The 16,202-nt window shown below is 39.1% G+C and overlaps 1 protein-coding gene across 1 annotated transcript in view; it reads right to left on the minus strand.

Moving 5' to 3' along the window:
• The window catches only part of mgat5 (alpha-1,6-mannosylglycoprotein 6-beta-N-acetylglucosaminyltransferase), a 134,100-nt gene that overhangs the window by 40,565 nt on the left and 77,333 nt on the right, over positions 1–16,202 (minus strand). The window lies entirely within an intron of this gene.

Genomic DNA, 16,202 nt, shown 5'->3' on the forward strand with positions numbered 1-16,202 from the left:
GCAACTTTAGTCTTTTTGATGGCAATCATGTTTAGTTGTTGCTTGTGTTCTGAGTTAGATTTTGTTTGACAAAGTAGCAAGGATGCTGACACTGAAGTTTTGGATGTCCAGAGCTTCACACCAGCACATGGAGTCACAGCTACAAAGACACAGAGCAGCATGCGTTTCTTCTTTACCTTTACCTAAGTCTGCAAAACTACATTCACATTGCTTGATTTTCAGATCCTGTTACTTTTGCCTGGCTCAGACATAGTGGATTAAGGATTTATGACCCTGCTCCCAGTACTACAATATGTACTGTGATTGTCGGGGCAGGTGGCCTTTTTCTGCTCTTCATTTGGAAAGTGTTAGTGCTCATGTGCCCACCGTACCTTCCTCAAATTCTTACCTGGAAGCCATCACTGATCTCCTGCTATCCACTGCGTGCCTTGATGAGTTGTTTGTTTGGAGATACTCCTCTGCACACCACTGTTGTACAGAGCTTTACATACCTGGTCCCTCAGTGTGTGCCGGCAGCCTGGAGTCTTGCTTTTCTCCCCTGATCTCTAATCAGCAGGGCATTTTAGCCCGCAACACTGACTAGAATTTTGTTAAACTTGATTGCGTGTCCAGAGGGCAGCCATTTCTTGCCACTTGTGGTTGTTTCTGAATTGCTGGAAATGGTACACCAACCGTCATAACGCTTTCAAGGTCACTTGAACCACATGTCTTTCCACTTCTAACATTTACTTGAACAGTAACCGCACATTTTATCTCTGCATTATTTGTGCTTAAGCTTTAGTCACACAGAAATGCGGAGGAGCAGTGTAAACACCAAGGTGTGCCAGATAAAGAGGTGTGTATGTGTGTCTATACTTATAAAGTGTGAGTCTTCTTGTTGTACCCTCGGGGTTGATGGCTGAGCTGCTTGGGAGGGGAGTGCTGCAGTATTTACCACCTGCTATGAAACAAGCCTTCTGTGCAACTGTGATAGTGTCATACGAAGTGAAATGAAAGTGATGCCTCTCCATATCAATGCGCCCTGTTTTTAGAATAATATTTTCATGACATTCCTACTTTTATTAGATTGTGTACAAGTGGTGAGTGGGGAAGCCAAGAGAGAGGAGACAGAGTGGGGATGACAGGCAACAATTGTCATGTTCATTCCTGTTTGACAAGCTTATGGCTCTGTGGGATATTTCTATCCACAGGTAGGGCTGGGTACCGAATTTCGACACTTTTATGGCTCCGACCGAATTGCTTTGATACAAATGAGTATAGCAAAATGACTTGTCACTTGCTACCAAATTTCAATATCCTAAGGAGTAAGTCTCATCAGCGTCAGTGAGTCAGTAACCATGCAGCACACTTGTACGAAGATCTAATAAGGCTTGTGATTGGTTCTCTAACGTTATAACGTTAGGATTCGCAGTCGCAGAGGCACGCAGGAAAACATTATGCTTTGCCCAGAGATGTTGCTCAGTGTTTTCTTTTTTATCACAGATAAGTTGTTAGCTGGCTAGTACCTTGGTAAGTCTGTTCACCACATCGTCCACTGGGCTGAAGGCCCTGGCACATCCTCTCCTCGCGAATATGGTGATGGAAAACATGGAGCCGAGGCGTTTCTGACAGCAAACATGGTGTTGCTTACAAGCTGACTGGTAAACGGAGAGAAATACTCCTGAAATTGACACAGTGGATGTCAGACTTAGACAAGCTGCTCCTTAGCACAGAGAAAGTAAGAGGTCTCACTGGGCCACTATTTCCCAGTACCACAGAAGTGAGTAATATCATTTTCTTTTGTTAAAATGGGTTTTATAATATTGATGTTGAAAAAAGGTGTCGTTCAGGAACTGGCATCAAAGTCAAGGTATCGGTAAGTTGTTTGCTCAGGTCCATTTTTCTCTCTTTTTTTCTTTTAATTCTCCTTCTTCCTTCTCCTTTATTTGCTGCTTAATGGCAAACCAGCCCAGTGCAGTATAATTGCTGATTTTTTTTTTTTATCTGTCACACTTGCACTGTCAAGATCTAAACCTATTGGTGGTCTGAAACTGCTGGCTCTGCAGCATTAACTGGATTCGTTTCATACACTGACCCCCTGGGATGGCCTAATCTGCCTTGGGTGTTCTCAACAGTGAGATGAGTCAGTCAAAAAGGAAATTAACTGCTGTATTTTTTATAATTTGAATAATTTCCCGTAGAGAGGAAACGTGTATATATGTTTTTCTCCTTAATTATGCTCAGATTTCACATGGAAGAGGATTACCTTTTTTTCAATATGAGTGTCCTTGTAATATTTTGCATAGTCTGTGGTATTCTGGGCCAAATCCCTGCCATCCTTGCCTCTTGTGTATGTTCCTCCCATGTTTTTTGGGGATTTGCAGGTTTTCCACTGGAGCTCTCAGCTGAATATTTTATTTATTTTAATTAACCTTTATTTAACCATCTCATTGAGATTTAAAACCCCTCTTTTAGGAGACCTGGCCAAAACAGCAGAAAACACCAATACAACACCAGACAGGACCGCAACAACCAAAGGACATTCAACAATGACGTTTATGTTACATACTGTAGGTCAGCAGTCGGCAAATAAGTCTGGCATCAGGTCAACCTTTTTCAAGCTGTTGCATGGCGGGCCAGAGGAAAGTCAAATTATTTCAAATCTTTGTATACTTGTCTAGATGTTTAGCTCAGTCGGTACTGTGCGTGAATCCTGTTTGGAAGGTAGTAAGATTGACTCCAACTATTGCGGGTATTTTTTTTGTCCCTTGTTAAACAATTTAACACTTTTGCACATGCTCACAATAAAGCATGTGCTGCAGTGTGTGTGCACGTCCCAGCGTTTGAGCCGCATTCATAAACCTATGGACGCTTATTTTAATTTCCCTGAGGTAATTCAGGGGAATCCAATCACACATTTACTTACAGCTTTTTCAGAGGTGTGTCAAGCAACCAGAGACTATTTTGAATGTCGTTCACTTGTCATAAACCATTGCTGCACAATCGCGCTTTTATTTTGGAGGCACAGTCACTTAAGAGGAAGTGATTGTGTGAGTAACTGTAGCTGTCATGACTGAGATCTATTTCAGCACCAGCCGCTTTCAATTTATTTATTTTTCATTTTTCTGCTGTCAAAGCATTCTGGCCGTGGGCCAGATAATATAGCAAACGGCTATAATATCTGGCCCACGGGCCGCCTATTGCCGACCACTGCTGTAGGTAGTAGCCCTCTGACCGTGCTAAAGTGTTCATGAAACTGCTCTATTGTCTTTGTCTACCACATGAGTGCTGAATTATTTGTGTCTGTACTAGTGACATCAGTGCACATCCTGAAACATTATTTTAGTGTACTGTTGCTGTTACTGACGTCAGCAGCCATTTGTGATGTTGGATCATTAGAGTGAAAAGCCTTTGACATGTTGGTTTCTTCCCATCTCTTCTGAATAATCTGATGCAGGGGCACAGGGAGTGGATTAGGTTCCAGCTGAACACTGAGAACTGCAGCGAAATGCAGTTAAGCTGACAGAGAACAAGCTGTAGGTTTGGTGGTGAGTGTGATTCATTGGACTGTTGACCTTCCTTTAAGGGAGATGATGAACAGCCTGGTACCAGACCCTGGGCCCCAGGCCCTGCTCTCCCTCTCAGCTGTCTGCAGCTTCACCTTCAGCTCACATTCAATCACTCTGGCAACCATCGGCTGATAAATACCCACCATATGGCTACCTTCCTCACCTCTTGCTCTATCCTGCAAAACAAACAAGAAAATGTCACTGCTACTGCAATGGTGCCATCTAGTCCTCCCATAAGCACCCTATCCCAATTTGCCCCCCTTGTCTTTAATAGCCTGCATTACTGCAGCTAATGGAGGAGATGATGGACAAAGTGATACCATGTTGCCCTTGCTAAAGTACATTTGCTTGAATATGCAGTGTTAGTGGTATATGATATCTTCTTTTTTTAAGCAGGTTTTAGAAATAAAAGTTTTATTTAGCTGTGTCTGGTATTTTTACATCTAGTATTATTTTATGTGTTAGTTTTATTGCATCACCTACAAAAAAGACCTTGTGTTGCCCTGATAAACCTCTCAAACCCGTAACCTACAGTCAAGCCTGACTATTTTCCTTATCAAGACATGCATGCATGAATGCCCCAGGGCCTTACCTGTGAAAGAGGGCTATATTTCTTTGTCTTTTATAAAAAGAGGTCTGTAGTGACCTGCAGAGGACTTCTCTTAAACCCTGTAGAACATGGACTGCTGCTGGCATGTCTTGGGGAAAGAAGCAGGGCCAGTTATTATAAGTCCTGATGCATTTCTGCCCAGCCTTAGGGATGTTGCCTGGACAGGAGTTTGCTCGAAAGTCCTCGCCAATATTCATCAGCACACACCCGTATAGAATTATTATTACAGGATTTTAAAGATTTCTAGATTTGTTGTTGAATTTGTGATTTTGACTGCATTCCTAACAGCCACCTTTTAATAAATTGCTTCAGTTTCTGTGCTGCAGTCATCCAGGCTTGCGCATAGCATTCACTGCTGTAATGAGACCACCCTGTGAGCAATTAGGTTTCTTAGGTTTCCTTGGAAACACCCATTAATTATGATGCCCTAGTATGAATGAGCACATTATTCAGCAATGCTATGTAACATTTTAATGTTGCTATTTAAATGCAAATTTTGACTTAATAACCCCAATTGAATTGCAATGAATAGTTTCAATTTCAATGTTTTTATGTGCATGAAAACATTTAAATTGTTCCAGCATTGCATCATGGCCACTCATTTAAGTCCACAAACAAAAAAACAAAACAAAACAAAAGCTTTGTGTGTTTTGTGGAGAACATGCCCACAGTTTGTTATTATTCATTCAAAATAGCCAAGTGTCATAAATAACAAATACTCCTTTCATGAATCGATTTTGTGGAATGAATTCTGTGTAATAATTGTCAAGATAATAGTGTTATTAAACGGTCCCCATATAGTACTGTCAACAATTAGGGGAAGCATAAAGGTAAAAGAGACTTTAGAATAGCTCTGCCCTCAAAGAAATTCTTAATCTCTTCTATGCTGGGCGTCATGGTGGGTCCCATGGTGTACTGATGAACACATGCCTCAGCTGTAACCTTGGCCAATCCTCCAGTCCCTGCAGGGCTCACTCCGGTCAGAGTGGTGTTGTAATACGACTAATCAGACGCTTTAACTTTTATGTAAATTGCCCTGGTTTATGAATCTTTAAAGAGGTGATGTCAAAGACAAAAGGGGGCGGGATGAGGGTAGGTGAGGGAACTGTCAGAGATGTGAGCTCTAAATCTGATTACCTAGTGTCGCTTTGGAAAGACGCTGTCTCACACACTAATGAAGTCATATAATTAGTGTAATTAGTGATTCTGCTGTCAAAACTGCCCACAGATATATCTTCAGAAGTGCCTGTTTTTTAACTTTTATATGAATGTATCAGGGTTCTTTCACAGGTATGACATTTACATGAGGATAATTCATAAACTGTTTTTCAAAGCTAAAGATGTAGAAATATTTCACACTCATACTGCTGTGCTTAATGACCCCATTTAAAGGCAAAGGAAAAGAGTAATTGTTGTGCCTTCAGGTGCGATGAAGCAACATCCATATATAGACAGCAGCAGATTAACAGTGACATACAGATTAACAGTGTTGCTCAACTGAGCAAACCGTAATTACTGACCTGCATTCTGTGCTACCCAAGGCTCCTTTTTAAGCATTTCACATGCACACTCTTGCTCACACACACACACACACACACACACACAGTTTACCGTTGTTGCTGCAGTAGAAATGTTTCATGATTCAGGTCAACAAGAGGCCTCAGGCACATAAACCAAAGTCTTCCTGTCTTTCACAACTTCATTTGTGAGGAATAATGGGTCAGATGTACAACAAGGCCATAGTGCTTCACAAGTTTCGGCAAAATATATTAACGTAAATAACTCGGCTCTCGCACTGAATAATGAGTGTCAGTGTAACCCTATTTGTCAAGTACAACAACTAAATATGAATTTGCCTCTGTGGCATAGTTACAAAGATAAATAGATAGCTTAAATAGTAGGGGTGGGAATCACCAGAGGACCCACAATATGATATTATCACTATACTTATGTCACGATATGATATTATTTCGAATTTAAAAAATATTGAGATATATTGCAATTTATTACCTTTTTCCCAGCTTCAAATTGTGTCCACAAGGGAAAACTCTTTTCTATTGGCCTGAAATAGCAACTGATTTTATTATTCTAGTACCAAAAAGTAAAATCTTTGTCTTTATGGGTACATTTAGACAGCACTGGGAAACTTGTGGTTTTGGTTAAATATTTAAGAAAGTAAGCACTAAGTGAAAACACACAACATGACTTGCCAGATGAAATGTATTTGAAGCCTTTCAGTAAACTAGACAGAGTAAAACTCTCACATTAAAATAAAGATTGCACTTGGCATTAAATGTATCCATGGAGAGTGTGACTACTATGACGAGATGAGATAAAGCTGTCTCACAAAGTTATTTGATTGTCAGTTGAACAATATGTACAAAGATACATGACTTTGAAATAATTTAGCATGGGGCAGAAATAGCCGCTAAAAACAAATTGAAATCAATTCTCAGTTATTATGTCAAGCAACATTTCCTGTGACCAAAGCATAAAGAACGATTCAAATGATGTCTATCAGGTCCCATAAAAGATAGCTTTTTTTTCAATTAAGGAATCTTTAAAAACGTGCAATTTATTAAGAGTTAATGGTTTAGAGCTGCAGTTAAGACAACAATATCGTAAAGCAGTAAATGGTCTCTGCATCCCTGAAAGCTTTGTTTTCTATCTGGGGTGTTCATAGCCATCTGGCAATTCAAACATTGTTACGGATTCAGTTTATTTTGCAATTTTATGATTAGCTGGTCCTTGAGTTTTTCCTTCTGTAAAACAAATACCTTTCCCATTCGTGACTTCCTTTTCCTCATCTGGGAGATGTAGTCTTTGGGTCAGACACACATTTATGATATTTTCCATGTACTTCACTCAGCCCTGATGAAATTTCCTTGGTTGCCTTGGCGGCTCCTTTTGGGATCTGTGTAAATACGCAAAAATAAAGGTCATAAGCTATTTTATCAAAAAAGGCGCCAGAAAGCCATGTTTACAAATGGGGTGTTCTTCTGTCTTTCCCTGACTTCATCTTGGGTTTTTGTAATTGGGCCATGATTGGATTAAGAGAGGAAATGCATGGGACAGAGAGAGACTGTTGTGCTACTGAATATAATCCACTACTGTTTCTGCAGTGTCTCTGGTCCTTGGAAATTTATTTAGAATTTCAAGTGCTTGTATAATGACATCTAGACACAGTGGAAAAATAAATTGTTTCCCTGTTTAACATTAAGTAAATACTCCGTATAGTGCCTTTCTAGTCTTCTCAACCACTCAAAGCGCTTTTACACTACATCTACCATTCACACACTGAGCCTAAGTGCTCAAACAGAAATTAACATTCACACACATTTGTACACTGGTTGAACAGCCACCAGGGGCAATTCAGGGTTCAGTATCTTGCCCAAGGACACTTCAACCTGGGGGAGCCAGAGATTGAACTGCCGACCTTCCAATTAACAGGCAACCCACTCTATCCCCTGAGCCACAGTCACCCCAAGGGTGTCAGTTTTTTCTCAACTCACGATTAAATAATTAGTCAGTCATACCTGATTTTTATTTATCATTTTATTGCTAAAAAACGTACAACCAATACTAACATAAGTTTTAAATATACTGCAGATTAGGGTTGGGTCCCAATAGCCGGTTACATTTGGATCCAGTTCCTGGTCGGCAGAATACGCAGATTCATTAAGCTTTGACACAGAAAGACAATGAAGGTTTGATAATGGATTTGATACTGGATTTGATAAAATGCTGTCGCACCCTAACCCTAGTGCAGATGTTCCTGGATTTCAGTTTTTTGATGCAGCATCAACAATTAGTAGTTTTTTTACTCCCCCAACAACAATTGTTCCTGAAAAGAGCAAAGCCAACATGAAGACTGCAGAAACTAGATAACGTGCACTCTTTTTCTCGGCTTTTATAACATTCTTGGGTTACTGTTGAAGAGTGAAGTGGGAAACAATCTGAAGATGAAGGTTTATCTGTATGTTTCAAAGAGACTAGCTCTCGCTGTTGGAGACATTCTGACTGATCTCGCAGAACAAAGGGAGTATGAAAATAACCACGCTTCTGGCACTGCGCTTCAGTCTAACTTATTTTAAGAAATCAGCAGAACACAGAGGCCAGTGTAAGTCCTCTGCACGATGCAATTATATTCTGTATCAAAACAGAATCTGAGGTCAGATGTTTTGCAGCCTGCTGTTTGATTGTTTTCCTTATTGCATTATTGCACAGCCAGCATAACACTGACACTGACTGGTGCCTGTCAAAACCCATTCACTCACTACAAATTAATCCCTGTCGCTGTCCTTTTCCGCTGAATGGAAGTTTGGAGCCAAAATGAGGTTCGCTTTCCAATATAGACTGCTCTCTTCCTCTTCAAGGGAGGTCATAACCAGTCAACTGAATAACCAAGATTTAACACACTCCTATGGTGGATGCATATAGTCTGAACAAATCCACTAATGCACAAGCTTGCTTAATTGGAAGTAATGAAGAAATGCCCAACAAGGTATTATGCATCGGGAGAAATATATAGCCTAGTTATTGTGAAAGGGTTTCTTAGTCCAAGAGTAGGGTTGAAAATATATGAACAAATATAAACAGTAAATAACAGCTATGACTAAATTAGTGTTAAATAAGATCTGATTTATATGGTGTTGTGAATGCAATTTTCTGTACTGCTTCCCATAATATTCGAAAGTAATGTTTAGTGTCCTCTGTGCCTGCAGCAAACAGGTTAGTTTAACATGCAAATGCACCTTTAATGGAAAAATAACTCATCCTTGGACTATTCCCCATATACAAGTAATATACATATATCTAAATACACTGGGACATTCTTGTGTTTTAGATGCAGTGTTGGGAAGTTCTTTCCCCAGTAACTAAGTAGTGTAACTAATTACTATATTATTACTAGTTACTAAGGCTACTAAGGCTACTAATTAAGTTACGCTGCGTTACTCGTTACTGAACGCACCATCCATGATGTAAATCCACGACTGTGCGACAGCTCAGCTGGACCGAACTTTGTTGTTTATGTCCGCTGATAGCCAAAAACTAAAGGAAGAAAGGAGAACGAGGGAGAGAGGCGTCCACAGCTGTAAGTAATGCCATTATCGTGTCAGTCTAAGATGCAAAAAAACACTGTCTGTTGTAAACTCTGTGCGACCAGCAAAAAGCTTTCAACCGCTGATTTATTGAAGCATCTGCTGAAGCAGCACAGCAACATGAAACTTACAGAAGGAAACTCCTGCAGCTTCTGTCACTGATGCGTGGACTTGTTGGGAGAGAGTGGCGTTTTGTAACTACTGAATACTGCTCTTACAAATAGGCTACATGTGCAGTAAAACCGCCGTTTAAAAGTCAGGATTTACTTGAAGAGCATATATTCCGGCAGCATCTTCTGGCTCGCTCCCTCTTTCTTCAGGCTTCAGTAAAGTAAAGTAATAATTAAGGAGTAACAAGTAACTAGTAATATATTACAATTTCTGAGTAACTTGCCCATCACTGTTTAGATGTATTAAGATTTCTGAGTTTGGTTATCGGTTTTTAGTGAACCCAATTTCTTCAGCCTGCTTCCTGTAGTTTGCAGTTTGTGAGTTCCTATATTTCCCAGATATGGGTTTTATGTGTAAGTGGAGAGAGACACTTGTCAACAGTGGCAAGACATGATGCACTTTCTCAAAGTGCATCATGTCTTGTGGCTGCATTAAAGTCTGGTCTAGTGAGGCCCCCATTGGTGGAGAAATGTTTTTTCCTGCATGTCTTCTCCTTGGCGTTATTGTTAGTCAGTGCAAAGTCTTTTCTCTAAAGGGCAATGTATAATGTACAGCTGATGTTTTAGATATCTGAAAAATGCTGCTTGGTTCAAACACAAACACATGTTTATGTGCAGAGTGAAATGTTGTGACATACAGCTTTAGCACAACTGGCACTAAAGGACTAAAAAGGTTAAGCTAATTAAAAATAATGGGCTATGTTGTCTTCTGCAGCTATAGGGTAACGACCTTAGTATAAATAATTTCATATGAGCAGAGTTTTCAGTGTTCAGAGTTTTCAGCGTTCTCAGATATTTTTATTCACATAATAAGGAAACCTTTTGACAATTGTATCTTCAAATCTCAGAATCAGAATCAGAAATACTTTATTGATCCCGAGGAGAAATTATTTTGTCACAATTGCACACTTGTCAAAGGTAGATAGATAGACAAAAATAAAGGATTGTGGGTATGTACAATATTTACATTATTAGAGTTATTATGGTGAACCAAAAAGGACTACTGAATAAATAGCAGCAGAGAATATTGCATATTAATTATTAAACAGATAATATTGCACAAAAATAGATTATACGGTCCAGTTTAAAAACTAACTAAGTATCCATGTGTCAGACACTTAGAGGGAGGAGTTATAAAGCTTCATGGCCACAGGCAGAAATGACTTCCTGTGGTGCATTTTGGGGGAATGAGTCTTGAACTGAAAGTGCTCCTGTGTTTGAGCAGCACGTCATGGAGTGGGTCGGAGACATTGTCCAAGATGACATGTAGTTTGGACAGCATCCTTCTCTCTGACATCAGCATCGTCCTGCAGATGTTGAAGGACCTCAGCCTCCTCAGAAAATAGAGTCGGCTTTGGACCTTCCTGTAGAGGGCTTGAGTGTTCTCCAGTAACTTAATTGGCGGGACACACTAACTTTCTCTGTATTAAACCACAATCGTTCCCTAACCTTATCCACAGTGTTTATGAAGCCTATTTGATAATAATTCACAGTTTACTGGGACACTGTGCTGTTTGTATGTGTATTCTATTGTTTTTTATGTCTGTAGCAGTGGATCAAACAAATTTCCCCCATGTGGGAAAGTAAAGTTAATCTGAATCTAAGTTTAAATAACATATATTACAGTCTTTTATTTTGAAGGCTATCCATAAACACCGAATGTAAAACTTGCTTTTTCTCATATTTTTCAAAAATAAAATGTATGTGTCAAACCTGTGCAAGCACGCTACAAGCAATATATATAATATATAACTGCACCATTAAATGTTCCCATTTACCTGTAGTGGATAGATAAAACTGGCCTAAAAGCATTTGCAGGCGGTTCAACTACTGTGCTAGACTTGCAAATCTAGCAAAGGCATCAGTATAATGATAATAATATTAAATCGTAGAGTGAATACTGACTTACATTTCAACATTTTATCTTGAGAGCGCTCAACAGAGTCCATAAAAATGTGTTATAATGTCAACAGTGCAGTGGAGTAAATAACTATCAAGGTAGAGAAGTTGTTGACAGGTTGTTTGAGGAAAGATTCATGCTCCATCTGACTGCAGTCTCCAGAGCACAGTACATCACCTGCCAATTATATGGCATATTTTCTGATGGCCACTTTATCCATTTTTTCTGTGCTCAGGCTGCATTATGTTCTACCAGACTCTTGCAGTTAACACTGCAGAGAAGCCTCTTTGGGTGACTGAGGTAAATAATTTAGAGGAATGCAAGGACTTTCTTTATTACACTGCAGGGAAAATGCCATTCTAAACACACTGTTTGGATTTTTCATTTAATCTATACACCAGACACTGTACTTCAGATTAAGTAAAATTCAGCACAGTATCAGTAATTCTTCTTAAGCAGGATATTTCTTTGTACCTCTGGCTATATGATGAGGTGGAAATTCAGTTTGAACTATCCATTTACTGAGGCTGCTCTGACTCTGTAACAGTTATCTGATAAATCTTAACACACTTTGCAAGTTTTTCCTTTAGTTTCATGTAGCTCTGGCGCTTAGGGGTATTTTTTAATTTAGTTCCACATCTGTCCTGGTTTTGGTCCCAGTTTTGAATCTAGTGCACAATGCAGTTATCTAATTTTCCTAGAATATATTGGACAAAGCAGCACATCTTAACAAGAATAGTGCACTTGAGTTTGTTTTAGTTTAAAACGAAGTTAAATTATGCTCCTATCTTATACTGCTGTTTAAAAAAAAACAACAACAACAAAAAAGGTTTCTGCTGTGGCACACCAGTGCTGATGTGGGACACAACATATGCTGTCTTCTACTGCACAAAGCCAAAAACAACATGTCTCTATACTTATAATAATAATTGAGACAGTCAAGGTTTTTGCTTGTGACCCCTTGCGATCCCTTATCACAGGTTACATTTATTTACAGAATGTGACTGTCGAATTATTAGAGGTAAAATTATAAAGGAATTTACAAGAGAAAAAAAGATTAGAAAGAACTAAAACACTGAACCTAATTTGTAGCAGCAATATCTTTTTCTAGTAACTCCTGCACTTTTGTTTATTCTACTGATTCATTCAAAATAAGCAATACAAAGACATGGAAATTTTTGTTATTGTGTACAGATATAGAGTTAGAGATATTTCCATATTCAAGACTGTCACAGACTGATGTAGACTGGTTTCTCTTTCATATTCTTATCCATTTGCTGTCAAAAGCTCAAAATGTCCTATGATAGAAATGCAATCTTTCATAAACACACGCAGGGTTTCAATGGATTAAATGATGTTTAGATTATGACTTTGGAGAATTATTACATCCTCCCTCTTTTGTTTTATCTACAGTATTTGGAGGTATTTGATCATGTCAAATACGTTAAATAATGATAGGAAGAGATTCCAAGTGTGGACAAGTATTTGGTTCTTAAGATGTTTTTGGAGGTCGTTAAGATAATTTTCTATTCAAATCTGATAATACAACATACTTGTTTTAATTCCCCCCACATAACAAAAAAGAAGCAATCTTATCCTGTCAATCTTATCACCAGGAAATTATGTAATCTGTGTACATTCATGTCAGTCCTAAAATAAAACAGTGCTATTTGCAGAATGTTCATGCCTGAAGTGCTGAAGTTAATTGGGTGCATGGAATGAACTGGAGTAGCACATTCATGACAGAGCACAATAATCATGTTTTATGCTCAACACGTTGCTTGTTATGATTCTTGATCAGTAGAGCAACCTATATTGAGTGATGAGTTCTTTCTAATTAGATGCAAAATGCAAATGGAGAGCACAAAGAAAGCTATGGAATATATTACCACCTTCATAATATCCCTGTGTAAGTATAAGAAATATAAATACCCAGACGTGCTTGTGTTGTCGTTAGGAGTGTATTCCCAACTGGGATTTTTATATAGACAAATGAATGTGATAAATCGGCCTTTTAGATTTATTTGTTTTTGCTATGTAACTATGTTCCAGTAATAGTAAAGTGAGGCTCTGACTGACAGTCAGAGTGCTGCCGTTCTCCTCTGGGAAATGTTTCTCTGGCAAACGTCTGATGTGTATGAGGCAGGAGTTACACCCGCTCTGAACACTGATTAGCTGGCTCCAGGCTCACGCTGTATGAATTATGCTCTTTGTGTCAGTAGATCTTCCTGGAGGGTAATAGCTTTGTCAGCGGGGGTGTGTTCAGGCCAAAGTTCAAAGGTCAAAAGTTAAACTATATTTGCTGAGAAACTTCCCATATTCTGATGCATACCTCGAGGTATGAACATGAAGGTCATTTAAAGTTTTAAAAAACATCATAATGAGAAAATATCAATATTATATGGAAATATTCAGCTGGAAAAGAAACTATTTAAAGACCATAAACCACATTTACAGGGTATCTATACATATCCTGTCCATTTGGGATGCTGACTCACTTCCTTGAGGCAATTGTTTTTCAACTTTCAGCTAGCAGTAGTCCATTCATAATTGCTACAAATCTAACTTAGAGAGAAGTAAGACAACAACTTGCGCTGGAAGCCTGAAGTATTGCCTTTTTTTGACAGGCTGCAATGGAGGAAGATAAACCTGTCAGTATGAGTGAATAATCTGTTTCCCCTGACATCTGTTATGGGATTTGGGTCTGGTACTGTTCGTTATAGCCCTGGGAATAGCAATATAGGCAATGGGCAACACAGTTGGGATTACGACTATCCTCACCAGATCGAAAGTTGGAGATAATGAAAACACAGTGTCCCTTGGGAAGAGCTGGAGAAGGGGATACTAACTTTAATCCTGACGAAATGGCGTAAAGTCCAAGTTTAAGATGAAGGCAAACCCATTCTCCTCAGTCCACTTTTGAAAACTGGTAGCTGCTGTAGCAATGTTTCTGTAATAAGTAAAAGAGAAAATAGGTATTTGGTTCTCAACAGTAGGCCTCTTGAGTAGAAAAAAAGACAAAAAAACAGACTAGGCATTTCACAGTGGATGGTTATAATGCTACAGACGTCTCATTTTTAGTTCCTCTCTGCTTCTCTCCTTTGTACCTCAGCCAAAACCAAGAGCCTTTTTTTTTTTACTTGTCACATTCAGGAATGTTAATACTTTTATGACGTTGCTGGAGCAGATGGAAAGCCTTTAACAGGAAAAAAAAGAAAAAAAAGAATTGATATTCTTCTTTTTTCTGTCATCATGAAGAGCAAGGAGAGGATGCGGCATTCATATAAAAAGTTTTGATATGACAAGAATCAAATTATGCAGAGACACGCCACGCAATCTGTTTGCTTTCTGAGGATATTCTGAACACACCAAAACATACATATGTATTTTAATAAACAATGCACATGGATTACAGTATTCTATTTTTATCTTATAATGCAGTTTGAATAATGTAATTGCCGGGCCCATATTAAACATAGTACAGCTGTAAGAATTACATTTAAAAATGGGACAAATCCAATAGATGGAAGCTTCAGCAAAACCTTATCAAATATGAGTTGTCGAAAAGCCCCTCGCTCACACATATGCACATAGAGATTCTGCTTCCACAGACGCAACTGAGGTAAGAAATCCACTTAACATGGAAATTGTCCTTTCTTTTTTTTTCTTTTTTTTAGGAGGGAATCACTCCAAGGAAGTTAAGAGGCAACTAATCAACAATAAAGGATATAGTTCACCTGCAGCACTGACTTTGGGCAACATTTTCACTCTGCACTCTGAACCCCAGCCATGTCATTTCCTGCATGTGATATTACCTCTAAGTGAGATATTAAGCACGGGCTGAATTTGGTGTACATCTATATTCATCAGCTCTTTTATTATTTATGTTCTCTGTGAACCTGTGAGTCCCCCATAATCCCTTAGAACTTTAAAAGACTCTTTGTGGTACAAATTGCCAAGAAAAGACCCGAGTCCTGCTCTGTGCTCGTGACGGATGCAGTCTGTGTTACGCCGCCGCTGAGGGCCACAGGGTCTGAGCTAAGCTATTCTCCCCACGTGTGATAACTTATAAGCGCCGTGCGGTGGAATGGCGTGTGAAATATGGACACCGCCCCTGCCACGTTTCGACTGAGCAGCCAGTCAATTGACCTCAAAGGCCACTTAAGATCTGAGTGTGTAATATTTCATCTGATCGAATTTGCATTAAAGCACCACTTTTCTGCCCACCTCTTCATTTATTTGAATCAAACCACCAGAATGGGGCTCTCGACTTTGTCTCTTGCCCCGGCTGGACCAAATCTTTACTAATCACACTTATCTGTATCTTTTGTCTTAATTCTGGTTATTCCTGTGCTTCCTCCTCCCACACAGTTTGGGTTAGTGTAGCTGCCAAAATAAGGTCAAACGTGTTTAAAAATACTGTATTGACATGAATCTTTATGAAATTTGCAAAGATGTCAGCATCTTCCTGCAGTCAGTTTATATCTGACTGATGGTAAAGGAAATATCATATGGTGGCATGTAATTGGATGTTGGAGTCACAAGAGAGCATAGACCAAAGGGATTTGTGAACATTCACAGTAACTGGGATAGGTTCATGGAGACATAAAAGGCAAAAAGTTGTATCGTTGATGGGTGGGTGTTACTGCTGCTTCTGTGAGAACCACTTTCAGTCCAAGGGAAGTGAAATGAAACAAAACACAGAGCAAATGATATGCGCAGTTTAGCCTTTTACGTGGAACATCTGAGAGCCCATTGGCTAAACAAAATCTAATTAGGTTTGGAGTAAACCACATTATTGCCTTATTACTGTTAATTGACCTCTTGGAGACCTGTTACTGGAACACTGGAGAGGATGCCTGCATACAGACA

Source organism: Micropterus dolomieu, linkage group LG01 (genome assembly GCF_021292245.1).
Source record: "Micropterus dolomieu isolate WLL.071019.BEF.003 ecotype Adirondacks linkage group LG01, ASM2129224v1, whole genome shotgun sequence".
NCBI classification, from domain to species: domain Eukaryota; kingdom Metazoa; phylum Chordata; class Actinopteri; order Centrarchiformes; family Centrarchidae; genus Micropterus; species Micropterus dolomieu.